This window comes from Vitis riparia, chromosome 7 (assembly GCF_004353265.1).
Source record: "Vitis riparia cultivar Riparia Gloire de Montpellier isolate 1030 chromosome 7, EGFV_Vit.rip_1.0, whole genome shotgun sequence".
In the NCBI taxonomy this organism is placed as follows: Eukaryota; Viridiplantae; Streptophyta; class Magnoliopsida; order Vitales; family Vitaceae; genus Vitis; species Vitis riparia.
Window position 1 is genome coordinate 18,845,443 of NC_048437.1, and position 19,289 is coordinate 18,864,731.

The following is a 19,289-nucleotide window of genomic DNA, read 5'->3' on the forward strand; positions in this document are numbered from 1 at the left end:
CCACCAGAACTTATTTCCTTGGTTCTTAATGGTCATGTTGGAATTAAAATGAAAAGAATAAATAACCAAAAAAAAAAAAACAATTTGAAAAGTGGAAAAAAAAAAGAAAAGAAAAAACATGATAGGAACGCCGGAAATTTAATGGATGAAATTCAGTTATTCATTTTTAATTGGAAAAAAAAAAAGAACAAGAAAATATTGATATTATTAGAAACTTATTTATATTAAATTTTCTCGGATTTTATAAGAAACACGCTAAAAAATATGAAATTAACTTTCATCAACTTACGTCAAATGCCACTTTTTATGATAAAAAGGCTTAGGAGAAAAGGATTTTTCACAAGAAAAATAAATGAGGAAGCAGGTGGAAGAAGATATGAAATAAAAGAATGGAGAATGATATTGATCAAGTCTATTAGAAATAATTGGACGGACGTATTGGTATGATTTTTATCTTTTAGCTAGACTGATTGTATACATACGAGGAATGTGTAGAAAGTTCGAGTAAGGTGGTTTGGTAATTTAATCAATCTTTTTCAAATATTTTATTTTTCTTTCAAGATGACATTGGAAAATTTTACTGTAAAAATAATTAGAAAATATTTAGAAGTGACTTCGAAGTAAAAAGTGTTGGAAAAAGTTGAAATTTTTTGAATAAATAAATAAAGACTAGGTGCGTACATGCGTGTGGCGGACATTGAGGAGCCGCCAACTCCTTGGTGTTGGGCGGCCTATAAGATGAGGCCCCCCAAACACAACACGATGTGCTTGCCTCTTTTTTCTTTTTGGTTTAATTTTTTTTTTAGTATTTCTTTATCATTTTAATATCTACTGTAATGCCAGGGTATACACGTGAAACAAACTATGCGTAGAAAACCTAGTCATTAAAAATATTATTTTATGTAAGTATAGATATAATATACGTTACAAATTTTTTATCTTATCTTTTGTCATGATCAAGCGTTATTACATTTTGCTGACAATCACTTTTGGACCAAAACAATGATATTAATAAATTTATAAAAAAATCCAAACTAAGTTAGAAATAAGGATGAATATGTGAAATTTTGACTTTGATGATAATAAAAACTTTTTTTTCTTATCCCATACCATTTTTAATTAAATTATTCTTAAACTATAGTTACTAAGCAAAAAATTAAATTACACTGGATTTCTATAATGCTCAAGAAATATAATGAATCTCATTGTCGAATTTTTCTAAAAGAATTTCAAAATAAGTTCAATATCTCTAATAATATATTATTTAAGGCATATAATATTTCAAAAATAAAATATTGTAAAAGAAAAAGGAATTTGTTGAGAATTGATTTATTTTACTTAATCTCTTATTATATTTAGGAATATAAACAAAACAACATTTTGTTAGGAGTTTCTTTTGACAACCAATGGACGAATTCGGGTCTTGTAAGGCTTATTTGACAACATTCTAAAATAATATTGTTAAAAATATTTAAGAATAGTTCTGAAAATATGTTTTACTTGTTCTTAGGAATAACATTCAACTTATTTGACAACATTCTTAAAAAATGTTGTTCAAACTTGTTAAAATATTTTTAAAAATGTATTTTATCTGCTTTTAGGAATAAAATTCCACTTAAGAGTTAAAATATGAAATACAATTTTTCAGACTTGTCCTTCACAAAGGCATGGGCTTATCTATCCTTGGCAAAGGCATGTGCCACCATCTATAATGCAAGAAGTTCAAACATATTTTTCATATTTTTTTTTTGTTCTTTTTTCAAAACACTTGCATAACTTTGGGAACAAAGTTCTTAAAAGATTATTTTCAAAATTTTTGAAATTTGATGTAATAATTCAACAAAAAAATATAAATCACTACATATATATAACAAAGTTACTATTATTTTTAATTTTAAGATAAAAAAAACAAAAAATGTAACTTCAGTGCATGTATATTGCTTCCATACCATATGATAAGATGTGACTAAAATTGATCTTCTTGTCAAGAAGTAGAAGCCTTCAATATGTTGTAATTGCTTAAAAGATTTCGCTTTGAGTTATGTTTCTTGTGGGGTGATGGCAAAGAAAACCAACAAATTAATAGGAAAAATTATAAATATAATTCAGAAATTAAGGAAAATAGAAATACAATATTGGAGGTGCAGTGGAATAAAAAGGAGTGTGAGGATGCATCATATGTAAAAACTCACCCAATAGAATCCTTTATGAAGTAAATTTATTCATATCATATAATCAAATGTTAATCCTTCACAGCCTGTGGAATTGCAGAACCTTGAGAGGAAAACACCGCTCTCACACAAATTGTGACATAAACAAAAACTAGGAATAGTGGAAGAAAAGTGAAAAAATGATCTCCAATTCCCTTTCCGACTCTAGCAACAAAAGTAGTGTCCAACCTTAAGATGGGCATGTGTGGCATTGACGAGAGATGATAAGATGGAAATCGTAGCCATAGCCATGTTCTCTATGTGTCTTTCTAAACTTTTCAATTAATTTATGGGCATAGAGATGAGCTTTAGTTGCTTCAGGTTTTTCAACAACCCATGAGGGAGCCTTCTCATTTGGGGACACCCTTCAACTTTTAAGCATCTCAGCCAAGGCATTGCTCTTTCTTCTAGAATCAACTCTTCTAATTCCATTAACCCACACGCTGTTAGAGACTCGAGTTTAGGGAACCTCTAAGGATCTTCAAGTTTGGTAACTTTTCCAGACTTAACATTGGATCTTGCCGTGTTTTCAGTTTTCCTAAACCATCGTCCTTTAAACAATCACCCCACCTTATATCTAAAATTTGAAGGTTTGCTAGCTGGGCAACACCCTGAAAAAAAGCTCAAAACCACGACTTTATCACCATATAAATGTTTCGGTTCATGCAGTATTCAAATTGTATGGGGTATCCTTTTAATAGACTGTCACGCATGTCCAAGATTAGCAAATTAAAAAGCTTACCTATAGACTTTGGAAGCCTTGTTATGCCGCCACCCCTCAAGCTCAACCATTTTAGGTGGATGAGATTTCCAATTTTCTTTGGAAGCTCTTTCATACTGTGCAGCCCCCTAAAATCCGACAACGGTAACAATTTTCTACCTTGTATTAAGGAATTCAACACTTTAATTCATGGCATTGCAATCAGTGAAACAAATCAAAGATCTGAAGTGTGAAATATTTGAACGTTGGAATGTATTATTGTTGATAAGATGGTGGTGAAAGGAAGTCAACGGGCGTTAATAGCAGGGGTTGTGAGGTTGGTTTTTTTATATAAGTCTTTGTAACTTCTAAAATGATGAGGTCTTGCATCATATTATAAACATCACTGTTGGGAAGACAAAAGGTGAGATCTATAGTATTCACTTGCCAAGGTTAAAAAATTCTTCCACAATAATGACAATCACTTGACAATAATAACCATTTTCTCAAGAATAATGACAACCTAACAAGAATAAAAATTGGTAATCAAGAACATTCAACCAAGAAAGAGACACCAAATATATATAACATGGAAAAACCCTTCTAATTGAGATAAAAAAAACCATGGAAAAAATTTCTTTCGCTTCAATAAATGGGGATATAATAATTAAGTTGTCACTTGAGGTGAGAATCCATCACTCCAGGAAACATGAATAAAAAGAAATCATAGAGAAAACATACCACAAAAACTTCGTCAAAAAGTTTGATGAAAGGAACCAGTAACTTCACCCTTGAGCCACAGAACAATGCCTAGAAAATAACCCTAATTTTCTTTCCTTTTCTCAATCAAATGTCCTTCTCTCTTAATACCAAAGCCCTAGCTAATGCTATTTATATATCCATATTTGGGCTTAGAGAATACCCAAATATTAAATAGCTTAATATATGGGCTCATGGGTTAGACAAACATAGCCAAACAATCTCCCCCTCCAACACATGAGGGAGGAACGTCAATCTGTAACTCTATCACATGGATTTTAAACCCATTGTCCCAATGCACAACTGAACCTTCTACTTGGGAACAACCTTTGTCAACATATTTGAAGCATTCTTGTTTATGTGAATCTTCTTCAACTTGACTTCATTTTCTTCAACCATATCCCTCAACCACTTGAACACCAATTTTTTTTTTCAATGATTTTATTCCTTTAAGAAGTTGAACCAACTCATACTTTCCATTTTTCTACGAGGAATCCATCTCATCTTGCATAGCTTCCTGAAAACTCTATGGCTTCTCCTCATCAATTACTAACATGTATTGAAAAGAGAGATATCTAGTAGAGGGATGATGCTCTCTAGTAGACCTCCTAGTTTGGGGTGTCAAATCCTCTTGCTCCTTATGCTCAACTAGCTCCTATGAAAGTATGTCACTTGCACTATCATCTCTTGGTAGCTCATCAATTTCCTCATCTTCATTTTTGAGCTATTCTAATGATAGAGGAATGTGTATCAACTCAATGAAGTCATCATTTGTACCTTTAGATTGATTAGCTTTGTCAAAATCTCCCAAGGTTTGATCCTCTTGGAAGACCACATCTCTACTTCTCACCAATTTCTTCTTGGTTGGATCCCACAATCTGAATTCAAACTCTTCATCACCATACCCAACAAAGACATGTGGAACTGCCTTATCATCAAGTTTGGATCTCTATTCTTTGAGAACATGCACAAAAGTTTTACATCTAAAGATCCTCAAGTAAGAATAAGAAACATCTTTTTGTATCCACACCTTTTCTGGAACCTCAAAGTTCAATTTAAGATTTGTTTATCAAATAGCAGGCTATTTGAGCAGCTTCACCCTAAAAATGCCTTAAACTACTTTGCAATCTTCATATTACACCTAACCCTCTCAATGATGGTGCAATTCATCATTTTAGCCACACCATTATGTTGTGGATTGTCATGGATTGTTTTCTCATGCCTTGTACCATTCTTAGTGCAGTAAGTTTCAAACTCCCTTGAGATGTACTCATCTCCATTATCAAACCTAAGGCATTTTAATTTCTTTCTAGTCTCTTTCTCAACGTGGCATGAAAATATTGAAAATACTGAAAGACTTGATCCTTTGATTTGAGCAAATAAATCCATACCTTCCTAATAGCATCATCAATAAGAGTAACAAAGTACCTATCTCTTTCAAGAGTTTCGACATTCATGTGCCACAAACATCAAAGTGTACCAAATCTAACTTTTCTAACTTCTTCTTAAATTTGCTACTAAAGGAATTCCTATGTTGTTTTCCAACTAAACAATGATCACAAGAAGATAGGGATTCATTTTTTGCCAAGGGAATTAAGAACTTCCTTGCCAAAACTTGCAATCCTTTCTCACTCATGTGCCCCAACCTTTTATGCCACAACTCCAAGGAAGTACCCTCTATAGCATATAACTCATCATTACAAACTTTCTGTTGGGTTTTGTATAAAATGTTGCATGCTTCTCCTTTTGTAACAACCAATGAGCCCTTAGTGAGCTTCCATTTGCTTTTGCCAAAGCGGTTTTCATAACCTTGCTTGTCCAAGACAAAACCTGACATCAGATTAAGGCGTAAATCTAGAATATGTCTTACATCTTTCAATGTCAACTTGCACCCCATATTGGTTTCAAAGCAAACATCACTCATCCCTACAATGTTAGAGTGACTAGAGTTTCCCATTTTGACTATGCCAAAATCTCCAAATCTATAATCAAAAAACAATTCCAAGTGAGGAATGGAATGGTAGGAGGTTACAGTGTCTATAATCCACTTAACTCCTTTCTCATCTACATACAAACACTCATCTAAGAGCACTAAAACTTCATCACTGTTGGATATAGAGGTTGTGGTATTCTTGTCATATTCTTTTTTCTAATTCTGGTTATTCTATTCCCTTTTCCAAATGCAATGATTCTTTTTCATATGCCCATCTTTTCCACAATGGAAACATTTGACTTTATCTCTAGATTGAGACCTTCCTTTGGACTTGTCATGACCTTTCTGTCCTCTACTTTCAGTGATGAAGGCTTGTGCATTTTATGTGGTATAAACCTTCCTTCTTGTCTCTTCATTGAACAAATCTCCCTTTAGAAGTTTTATAGTCAATGCACCATTTGGAACAGAGTTGCTAATAGTCACAGCAAAGGTTTCCCAACTATCTAGTAGTGAACATAACAACAAAGATGTTTGCATCTCATCATCCATAACCATTTTCATAGTAGCCAATTGATTAACAATACTCTGAAAAGCATTCAAGTGATCTATTATTAGTGTTCCTTCCTTTAACTTCATGTTCACTAACTTTCTTAACAAGAAAATTTTATTCCCAACATTTTTTTTATTCAAACACTTATTCCAAATATTATAAGCATTTGTTTCATTTGCCACATGATGACGTTAGGATGTGTCAATCCATTGCGTAATATAGACAATTACATTTTTGTTCATCTTATTCCATTCCAAATCATAAATATCTTTGGGTCTAACTTTTTCACCTTCAAGAGTATCTAACAAATCTTTGATGGTGAGAAAATCTTCCATCATGAACTTCCACATAACCTAATTTGAATTGTTAAATTTTATCATGGAGGTTGAGTTCTTTTCTATCTCCATCAATTTCAAGAATAAAAGTTCCCACATCCAAGGTTTAATACCACTTGTTGGGAAGATTAAGAGAGAGATCTAGAATATTCACCTGTCAAGGTTAAAAGACTTCTCCACAATAATAACAAGTAATCAACAATAATAACCACCTTCTCAAGAATAATAACAACCTAACAAGAATAAGAATGGTAATCAAGAACATTTAACCAAAAAAGGGATACCCAAATGTAACGTGGAAAAACCCTCCTAATAGAGATGAAAAACCACAAAGAAAATTTCTTTCACTTCAATAAATGGGGATACAATAATTATGTTCTCACTTGAGGTGGGAATCCATCACCCCAGGAAATATGAACAAAAAGAAATTATGGAGAAAACATATCATAGGGACTTCCCCAAAAAGGTTGATAAAAGGAACTTGTAACTTTACCCTTGAACCCTAGAATAGTGCCCGGAAAACAACCTTGATTTTCTTTCCTTTTCTCAATCAAATGTCATTCTCTCTTAATACCAAAGCCCTAATGCTATATATATATATATATATATATATATATCCATATTTGGGCTTAAGGAATACCCAAATGTAAAATAGCCTAATATATGGGTTCATGGGCTAGACAAACATAGCCCAACAATAACAAACCTTCACTCTCCCATCTGACCTCCTTTTACCCCCTTGGACCATGCTTCTTTGGATCAATTCCTCTAATCAGTAGTCTTTTTTGGGGTGTTTGTTTGTTTTTTCTTTATGAAACCCTTAGCGATCCACAAGTTCATCAATCTTCTTATGTTGATGTCATGGTCTTCCGGAAAATGACCACAGTAGAGAAAGCATGACTACAAGTAATAAGGCAAGTCATTAAAATTGAAAGAAACAATCCTCAGTATATCACCAGCCTGTGACTGATTATGATCAGTTTCATACCGGTTTAGTCTTTGAAATACCTTCACCCATGATTTCCATGTCTTTCGTTTTCTTGATAAAAGGCCTCCCAATATGGTAATAGTTTCATGTTTTATTTTATGTTTTGCTTTAGTTGCAACTCTTCTGCTTCCGACCTTTTATTAGGACCTAAATATTAGAAGTTTCTAATTCAACGTATTGCCCTCCGTTGTCAAAATTATCAAGCTTCTTCCATAACCCAATTGCTCCTTGGAAAGTTAAACTTAAGATTTAGGAAGTTTCCGAAAATTATAGTTTATTTAGTTTCTAAAATTCAATTAGCTAGATATTATATTTGATTTTATTTTTATATTTAAGTAGTTGAGTTTTGGAAAGTTTTTATATTTTATTTATATAAAATTTTAAATTTTTATAATTAGGAATTTTCATTTTGTTAAATTGTAAGTGTCTATCTCAATAAGAGATTATTAATATTGGAAAGGAAGGGATGAAAGAAAGTAAATATTTTAATGCTCCTCAGTTATATTTTAATATTTTTTTTTTACATAAGGGTTAATTCAATTTTAATCTTCAACAATATATTAAAAATGTTATAAAATAGAACTATAAAGGAGTATTTACTTATTTTACAATATTTTCAATGTACAATTTTTAAAACTCAATATTAAAAAAATATACTAAAACATCCTTCCCTTCCATATAAAAAGCATTATGAGTCAAGGGTCTAAGTGGTTGATAATATTCATATACATTTTGTTCTAATTTTCTAATAGTTGTGCACAGTTGAAGGGAAATTAATACTATGCAATTCAATTTTCTAATTAATATTGCTTTTATAAACACTTCAATTAATTTTTTATTTATTTTAATTCTGATTCCTTTTCTTCTTCTAATTCTAACAACTAATAAAAACATAACATAAATATCCTAATTTTTATAAATATTCTAATGCCATGACATTACATCTATTAGAGAAGCAATTAGATGAATTCATCATTTTTTTTTTATGCAACAACCAACCACTAAAAAAGAGGTCATGTTTAAGAATGTGGGATGCACTAAATTGGGCTTAAATATTGATGTCTACAAACTGGTTTTCGCATTTCAGTCCATAAATTGGCCAAACTAGGGCTGCAATTTGCATGGGTTGATCAAGTTGATAGTTGAATTCAACTAAAATTAAGAAATAATTAATCTAAACTCAACTTAATCTGACCTTATATTTACATCAATCTAAAGTCTTCATACTCTCAGCTAATTATTTTCAATATACTTGAAATAATTTTCCTCTTCCACTTTCTTTACTCGTTTCTTTTTCTTAGGAAAAAATCTTCTCCCCCACGCTTTTTTCACAAAAAGAATGATATTTAAGATAAGTTCAAGTTAATTTGATTCTTTTTTTAATGTATTTGTTATAGAATCATTGAATGGTATTGGGTTTATTTCATATAAATATATTTCAAGTTTATTATTTATGTAATTTTTTATAAATATTTGTTATAAAAAGAATTATTTAATTTGGTGATTTTGAATACTTATCAACTGATTCTAACCATTTTAGATAAGTTTAACATGGTTAAATTGGAAAAAAGGAAAATAATTAAAGAGATTGGAATGGGCCCCTAGAAAGCAACTCGTCATTGAAATTATTGAATGCGGCCAATTGCGGCAATTGAGAAAATAGTGACTTATCTTTGACATGATATGTGAAACAAACATTCATATCAGAAAAGGTATATCTATCAAAATCTAATTTTGATATAGGCATGAAGGTGATCCACTACGTGCACATGTAGTGTCACATCATAGACATGAAAACTAAATATGAGTACCGACTTAGAAATAGCATAAACCTATATACTTTTATTTTTATTTTTTTATAGTGGATTTGTATTCTATATTATTTGACCCATAGTTTTTATATGTGCGCACTCTTTGGGAGACTGGAGGAGTGTTTCCACCGAAACATCATTATGACTTTTATGATGAATTTTTCTTTCTATTATCTAAATATTAAAAATAAATAATTTGAACTAAAATAAGTAAATACCTATTTACTTCCTTTGGTTATTTCGTAATCAGGATATACAAACTATCAGTGTTGCACAATTTGTTTTTACTATAATGGTAGGTGATGAATTTATTTTAGTTCACATGTGAAAATAATGGGGCTGCCAGCCGCCATTTTGGATAAGTTGGCTCTCTGATGCGATTGTAAGGCTCGGAAGCCCAACTGCAATTTGTGGTGGAAAGATTGGCCGAAAGGATAAGGCTAGCTTACTCTTGACGCGAAAAGGTGGGGATAGTCTGGACTCTGTTTCTAGAGAGAAATATCTTTCAATTCATTAAGAGTATTTTTATGTGACTTTTATCGAAAAGATAATCTAGATATCGAATCAGCCACATGGATACCCTAAAATCCGCAACTAATATACAAAATCAATGTCACATCCAAATGCGATCGGTCACGCGGATGATACAAAATCTGAAACTATACAAAATCAATGTCATCTTCCATTCAAAATTTGAAAAAGATATAAGATGAATTAATAATTATGCGAAAGATTGTAAAATCCATATTGAAAAGTGAAAATGAAGGATTACATTGAATCGAAGACAAAAATTGAAAACTGATGCATAGAAAGAAAATGACTAGACGACTTGGGAAAGAAAAAGGATTCAAATCAAAGTTTGAAATGTCGGTAAACACGGATATATTCATATTTAAATTTTACGGATATATTCATATGTAACCAACCCTATTGGAAAGAACGTTTTCTAAACGGGTTACCCAAAGTCTTCAGCCAAAGAGTACAAGTGAGAATCAAAGAGATGTACAATGGTACTATCCCTTATGATTCTTTGGCATATGGACAGTTGGCAAACTTTGTTAGCCAAGAAGCATTAAATCTTTGTTCTTTGATTAAGGTAAATACTAACATAAAAAATGAATTCAAATTTGCCAAAAAAAAGTTAGGATCGTTCTATGCCCAATATGGGTATGACATTCCCCTTCCTCCTTCGGTAAGACAAGAAAAACTTTATAAGTCCAAAAAGAGAAAATCAAATAAAAAATATTCAAAATTCAAAGAAGAACCTTTTTATAGGAAACCCAAACATAAAAAACATAAAAAATATCAAAAATTTTCCTCTAAGAAGAATGATGAAAAAAACATTAAATGTTTTAAATGTCGCAAAATGGGGCATATAGCTCCCAATTGCAAAATAAAAGAAATCATTGTTGAACTAGACATAGGAAGACGCCTCAAAAGATAAATGATAAACCTTATCAAAACTGAGTCTGATTCTTCTAGTCAATCCCCAATGGAAACATCTAGTGGCAACCAGCTTCTTCTGATGGAAGAAAGCTCTTCTGATGAGTCAACCAGTTCTTCTTCTCAGTCATCCTGTGACTGTGTAGAAAATTGTCTTTGTCATATCAAACAGGTTAATATGATATCTAGTGAGTCCAACTTTCTCATAGAAATCATAGAAAACATTCCTGATAAAGAACTTCAAAGAGAATATTTTAAAAAATATTTAGAAATGCAAAAAAAAAATAATAATAATAATTGGAAACTAGAAAACAATAATCAATATACCCTAAAAACTGTGTTAGATAAGTTTACTAGTAAACCTAACTCTGTAGGGATATAAGACCTTCAAAATGAGATTAGTCAAATAAAGCTTCAAATCAATTCAATGATAGTTCAAAATAAAGACTTAGAAATAAGACTAAAAATCTTGGAAAAAGGGAAAAATCAAAATGTTGAAGAAACAAAAAACATTGAAGATATCCAATTGGAAGAAGGAGAATCTTCTCAATTGTTTGTTAATACTATAACAAAAATGATAACTAAAAAATGGCATATCAAAATAAAACTTTTTGTCAAACCTGATTTCTCACAAGAATTTATCGCATTAGTTGATTCTGGTGCTGATATTAATTGTATACAAGAAGGATTAATTCCTGTGAAATATTTTGAACAAACCCTTCAAACTGCTGTAGGTGCAAACAAAGAGCCCTTACTGGTAAATTATAAAATATCAAATGTTCATGTTTGTAACAAAAATATTTGTTATAAAATCTCCTTTTTATTGGTGAAAGACATGAACAAAGAAATAATTTTAGGAACACCCTTCCTTAGTCTCCTCTATCCTTTTTGGGTAGATGCAAAAGGAATCAAAACTATTTTTGAAGAACAAGAAATCTGTTTCAACTTTCTTAGCCCCCCAAAGATAAAAGAGTTGAATAGTCTTGATAACCAGGTTAATCTAATTCAAAAGAAGAAACAACAAATCAAATTTTTAAGCAAAGAAATACATTATAAAAGAATAAAAGAAAATCTTTTACAAAGGGAAGTTCAAACAAAAGTTGAAAAAATAAAAGGTCAAATTGAAAAAGATTTATGTTATTCTATACCCAATGCTTTTTGGAATAGAAAGAAACATAAAGTTTCCTTACCTTATGCTGATGGATTTGATGAAAGTCAAATTCTCACTAAAGCAAGACATCGAGGATGACAAGAAAATGAACAAAAAAAAACATTATTTATGTTTAATTTATTTTTAATAACAAAAAATATTTTCATTTTTAATAAAACTTAAATTAAATCTAATTAATATGTTATAAATTGAATTTATAATATTTTTACAAAATAAAAATGGAAAAAAATTAAAACCAATTTATTCAAATAAACTTTTTTTTTATTTTTTCTAATTATTTTTAAAACCAATTTATCTAACACTCTTATTTTTATAAAATATTAATATATATTTAAAAAAACAAACAAACATGAAAAAAAAACATGTTCACACAAAATGTGCTATTTTTTACCATTCACGTGTTATCACTGATGTAGGTAAAAGCTACGCATAAAATTAAAAATGATTTTTGGACTGTTGCTATTTTGATGGTTTTTTTTTCAAAGGAAACATGCTTTTTCCCTTTTTGCCCCCTCTCTGATTGAGGGTTTGGTTTATTTCACCCTGACGGAGCCCTCTCCATCTGCTAGCCAACCTGACAAGTCTGAACCGCTCTTTAAGTCTTTGTTTTTGGTCTTTCATTAATGACACAACTAACTCTCACAGCAGGCGTTGTAATTGATAGAATCAAGGACAGGACATGGAGTAATTCGTTTTACTCCAATGGTAGATGATGAATTTATTTTAGTTCACATGTGAAAAGAATGAGGCTGCCAGCTGCCATTTTGGATAAGTTGGTTCTCTGATGCGATGGTAAGGCTCGAAAGCCCACCTGCAATTTGTGGTGGAAAGATTGGCCAAAAGGATAAGGCTAGCTTACTTTTTGTTGGAGAACGAAAAAGGAATTTTTTTCTTTTTAGTAATATAATTCAGTTAACTCTTTGTTGGAGACCCAAAGCTATAAAGAAAAAGATACAAGTTAAAGTCCGACAAATTTTTTTTTTAATTGAGATTCATTTATTTATTTTTAATTGAGAAAAATAAAATATTAATATTATTAGAAACTTTATTTATTAATTTTTTTACTATACAATTTTCATACATCTAATATGTGAACTTTTTAATATCATGGCAAAAGTGAAAAACGAAAATAAAATATTTAAAAAAATTGATCAAATTACCAAACCATCTTACACTAAAAAATAAGGCACTTAAAAAGATAAATGGCTCTCAGAAAGAGAATTTGTATTTTGAAATTCAAATTTTTTTCATAACCTCCCATAATTTTTAGATGATGACCATTTTGAATTAAATTCAAATCTTACAAATTTGGTGAACATTTTGAATACTGATCAACTGATTCTAATTATTTTGGATAATTTTTCCCTAGTTAAATTAAAAGAAAGGCAAATAATTATAGAGATCGGAATGAATAAAGTAACTCACCATTGGAATCATTGAATGCAGGCAAAAGCATCTATTAATGTAATAGAGACTTGTCTTTGTCTTTTATACACGTGAATAAACTTCCATATGAAAAATGGTATATTTATCAAAATCAAAGAACATTATCGAGGTAACTATTAATACTATCATTTAACACATTACAATTATATATAAACTAGATAAACTAACCCTGAAAATGTGTAACTTTTAAATTTAAATTAAATTAAAAAATTTTACGGTAATACTTTAATTTCTATTTTTGAAATAATAGGTGTTGCACAATTTATTTTACATTGGGACTCGTGAAAAGAAGAAAGGATCCGCCAAAGTTGATTTAATTATCAAGTAATGTAGTAAATAAAATTTCATAATATAATAGTCATAAACTTTTTATAATTACTATTTTTCTTTATTCCTTCCTTTTCGAAATCATTACATATTTGAAACTTTTTCCTCTTTGGGGATATTAAGGTTTAATACCATGTCTCTCCTTTTAAAGGAGGTGTTTTTTTTTTTTTTTTTACAAACAATAATCATCTTTTTATTTTATTTTTTTAATTTCTTAGGCTTTTATGTATTAACTTTCTATATCACATTTATTGTTTTTAAATTTAATAATCATACATATACAAATACTTTATATTAAAAACATAAAACTTTTTTATAAATTAATAAATATTCATATATCAATAAATAATAAAATCAATAATCCTGTTAAAATGATAAATTCTCTTATCCCAAGTATTATTTTATAAGAGTTTTACAAATAATAAGTATCAAAGACTCTTGATTAAAGATTTGAAGCCAAAGAGAATAAAATACTAAAAAAGAACGGAAAAAGGTGGGACCAACTTTGCTCTTTAGAATTTGATATAAAAAGAGTGTAGATAACGATTGACTCATGAGCCCCCTCCATTTGCCAACTAATCTGACAAGTTTGAAACACTCTTTAATGTTTTGTTTTTGGGTTGTTCTTTGGTACCACTCTTCATTTTGGTTACCTACCCACATTTGACCCCAATAAAAAGATGACATGTGTAAAATACATATCATTAAAAAATTTATAAAAACTTATCTAACGGGTAAAAATGACTTATTGGTGAGAAATAATCACATGCACTTTATATATATATAAATATTACAACTTTTTTATAAGTTATTATTAAATATCAAATATAATTTATTATTTAATGCATTACCTAACTCTATCTAAAAAAAGAAAATCCTACCAATTACTCTTATACTCTCATTATTCATATATATAAAAAATGATAGTAATTTAATATGAAAATTAAATAATTTCAACTACCAAATTACAAAATATGTAAGATGTATTTTGATGAATCAAATTTCAAGATCAAGTTTAAAACTTTTTTAGAGAGAAAATTTAAAATTTGTATTATATGAAGAAGATGAAGGATTTCAAGTGATTACAATGTCAAAGGTAATATTTGATATTTTTTTTATCCAAATATAATTGTTGTAGGAAGAAATGTGATGTTAAATAACGATTTTAGAATTTTTTATGAGTTTATTATAAAATTTTGTTATCAAATTGTTATTAATATTTTTATAAATTTTTTTTTTGTTCATAGATTAAATTTGAAGATGAAGCTTTATATGTCTTGAAGGATGTCAAGTCATTACAAGTGTTAAAAGGTAACAGTTGATTTTTTTTTTTCCATTTACATATAACTATTGTAGCTAGAAATGTCATGTTAAATGACATTTAAATATGTAATGATTTATAACATCTAGATTTTTTAATTTTTTTTATGAGTTATTATTAATCAAATTGAGAGCATTTAGTCATTTGTTATGAAATTGTCATCAATATTTTGTAAGAGAGGGTACGAACTTTCTAAGAGAGGGTAAGAACTTTGTAAGAGATGGTACGAATTTTGTAAAAAAGGATACGAACTTTCTAAGAGATGGTACGAACTTTCTAAGAGAGAGTACGAACTTTCTAAGAGATGGTACAAACTTTCTAAGACAGGTTACGAACTTTCTAAGAGAGAGTATGAACTTTTTAAGAGATGGTACGAACTTTCTAAGAGAGGGTACGAACTTTCTAAGATATTGTACGAACTTTCTAAGAGAATGTACGAACTTTCTAAGAGGTGGTACGAACTTTTTAAGAGGTGGTACGAACTTTCTAAGATAGGGTACGAACTTTGTAAGACATTTCTAAGCTTAATTAGTATCAATAAATAATATTATTGTATTTCCATGTGGAAAAAAAATTGAAAAGTTTGAAAATTTGTAAAAATTTTTAAGGTAAAGAGATGAAGTTTTATATGTTTTGAAGGATGTCAAGTGATTACAAGTGTTAAAAGGTAACATTTGATTTTTTTTTTTTTCCATTTACATATAACTATTGTAGCTAGAAATGTCATGTTAAATAACATTTAAATATGTAATGATTTATAACATCTAGATTTTTTAATTTTTTTTATGAGCTATTATTAATCAAATTGAGAGCATTTAGTCATTTGTTATGAAATTGTTATCAATATTTTGTAAGAGAGGGTACGAACTTTCTAAGAGAGGGTACGAACATTATAAGAGATGGTATGAACTTTCTAAGAGAGGGTACGAACTTTGTAAGAGAGGGTACGAACTTTCTAAGGGAGGGTACGAACTTTCTAAGGAGGGTACGAACTTTCTAAGGGAGGGTACGAACTTTCTAAAAGATGGTACAAACTTTCTAAAACAGGTTACGAATTTTCTAAGAGAGGGTACGAACTTTCTAAGAGAGGGTATGAACTTTCTAAGAGATGGTACGAACTTTCTAAGACAGGGTACAAACTTTCTAAGAGATGGTACGAACTTTCTAAGACGGGGTACGAACTTTCTAAGAAAGGGTACGAACTTTCTAAGAGAGGGTACGAACTTTCTAAGAGATGGTACGAACTTTCTAAGAGATTGTACGAACTTTCTAAGAGATTGTACGAACTTTTTAAGAGAGGGTACGAACTTTTTAAGAGAGGATACGAATTTTCTAAGAGATTGTACGAACTTTCTAAGAGAAGGTACGGACTTTCTAAGAGAGGGTACAAATTTTCTAAGAGAGGGTACAAATTTTCTAAGAGATGGTACGAACTTTCTAAGAGATGGTACGAACCTTCTAAGAGAGGGTACAAATTTTCTAAGAGATGGTACGAACTTTCTAAGAGATGGTACGAACTTTCTAAGAGAGTGTACAAACTTTCTAAGAGATGGTACGAACTTTGTAAGACATTCCTAAGCTTAATTAGTATCAATAAATAATATTATTGTATTTCCATGTGGAAAAAAAATTGAAAAGTTTGAAAATTTGTAAAAAATTTTAAGGCAAAGAGAATGTGACGAAGGGTGCTAAGAATGTGAGGATTCCTCACATTCTTTGTACCATTCCTCACATTATTCGTACCTTCTACAATTACTTAGTGTTTTAATTTTTAAATTTTCTTAAAAATAATTTCCATCATTTCTAAGCTTGATTAGTATCAATAAACAATATTATTTGTATTTTTAAGTGGAAAAAAATCGAAAAAAAAAAAAATTGTTAAATTTCAGGGTACGGAGAATGTGAGGTAAGGTATGAAGAATGTAAGGATTTCTCATAATCTTCATACATTTTTTCACATTTTTCATATTCTCTCTAATTTTTTAGTGTTTTAATTTTCTAATTTTTTTAGGATAATTTACATTATTTCCAATTTTAAATTTTTTTAATTCTTTTTTTTTTAACAATTCTATCAATAATAACTCAAAATAATATTATTAAACTATGTTATTGTTATTTCAAGTTAAAAAGTAAATCTGAAATTTTAAAAATATAAATAATTTAGGGTACGAAAAATATGAGAACGGTACGAAAAATGTGATAAATACATGTTTGGTACTTTCATCACATTTTTCATATTGATTTTTAGTTTAAAAATTTTTGAAATTACAAATTTATTTTTGAAAATACTATCATTAGTAACTTAAAAGAGTATTAGTAATTTATTTTATTGTAATTTAACTTTAGAAGACTTAAATTCAAAAAATGTAAAATTTGGAGAGTACGGAAAAAAATTAGGACGATCTAATTACCTAAGCTTTACATATGATTATCAAGATGTTGAATTTTAATGAAAATACTCATTTCATATTAAAATATTACCATTTTCATTTTTATGTTGAATTTAAATGTTTAATAATTTGTTAAAAATAAAATAATGTAATTATGATATATGATGATTTTTTTTTAATAAATATGTTTTCAAATTTTATATCATTTTTATTTTTATTTTTTTCTAATTCTACTTTTATCTAATATTTATTTTATTTAAACCCAAAATTGTTGAGAATGGAGGAAGAAAGAATGCCACAACCGATTCTTCCCTTAACCGGTTAAGTGGAATTTTTATTTCAAATTTAAAATGGATGGCCAAGATGTAATCTTGGACATCCAATGGCTTGAAAAACTTTTTCGGTAGGTACCGAAGAGGTACCCTAGAATTTTCCTTTGTTTTTGGGTTGTTCTTTGGTACCCACTCTTCATTTTGGGGTACCTACTCACATTTGACCATAATAATAAAATGACATGTGTAAAGTACATATTATTAAAAAATTTATAAAAACTTATCAAACAGATAAAGATAACTTGTTAATGAAAAATAGTCACATGCATTTTATATATATCTAAATATTACAATTTTTTTATAATTTATTATTAAATATTAAATATAATTTGTTATTTAATGCATTACCTAACTCTATCTAAAGAAAGAAAATCCTACAACTACTTTTATACTCTCATTATTCATATATATAAAAAAGGATAGTAATTTAATATGAAAATTAAATAATTTCAATTACCAAATTACAAAATATGTAAGATGTATTTTGATGAATCAAATTTCAAGATCAAGTTTAAAACTTTTTGAGAGAGAAAATTTAAAATTTGTATTATATGAAAAAGATAAAGGATTTCAAATGATTACAAGTGTCAAAGGTAATATTTGATATTTTTTTATCCAAATATAATTGTTGTAGGAAGAAATGTGATGTTAAATAACGATTTTAGAATTTTTTATGAGTTTATTATAAAATTTTATTATCAAATTGTTATTAATATTTTTATATAATTTTTTTTTTGTTCATAGATTAAATTTGAAGATGAAGCTTTATATGGCTTGAAGAAGACATTATACGAAGGATGTCAAGTGATTACAAGTGTTAAAAGGTAACATTTGATTTTTTTTTTTTCCATTTACATATAATTATTGTAGGTACAAATGTCATGTTAAATGACATTTAAATATGTAATGATTTATAACATCTAGATTTTTTAATTTTTTCTGAGTTATTATTAATCAAATTGAGTGCATTTAGTCATTTGTTATGAAATTATTATCAATATTTTGTAAGAAAGGGTACGAACTTTCTAAGAGAGGGTACGAACTTTCTAAGACAGGGTATGAACTTTGTAAGAAGTGGTACGAACTTTCTAGGATAGGGTACGAACTTTCTAAAAGAGGATACGAACTTTCTAAGACAGTGTACAAACTTTTTAAGATAGGGTATGAACTTTGTAAGAAGTGGTACGAACTTTCTAAGACAGGGTACGAACTTTCTAAAAGAGGATACGAACTTTCTAAGACAGTGTACAAACTTTCTAAGAGAGAGTACGAACTTTTTAAAAGAAAGTATGAACTTTGTAAGAGAGGGTATGAATTTTCTAAGAGAGTATACGAACTTTGTAAGATAGGGTACAAACTTTTTAAATTCTTAATTTTTTTTTTGTAACAATTCTATCAATAATAACTCAAAATAATATTATTAAACTATGTAATTGTTATTTCAAGTTAAAAAGTAAATATGAAATTTTAAAAATATAAATAATTTAGGGTACGAAAAATATGAGAACGGTATGAAAAATGTGATAAATACATGTTTGGTACTTTCATTACATTTTTCATATTGATTTTTAGT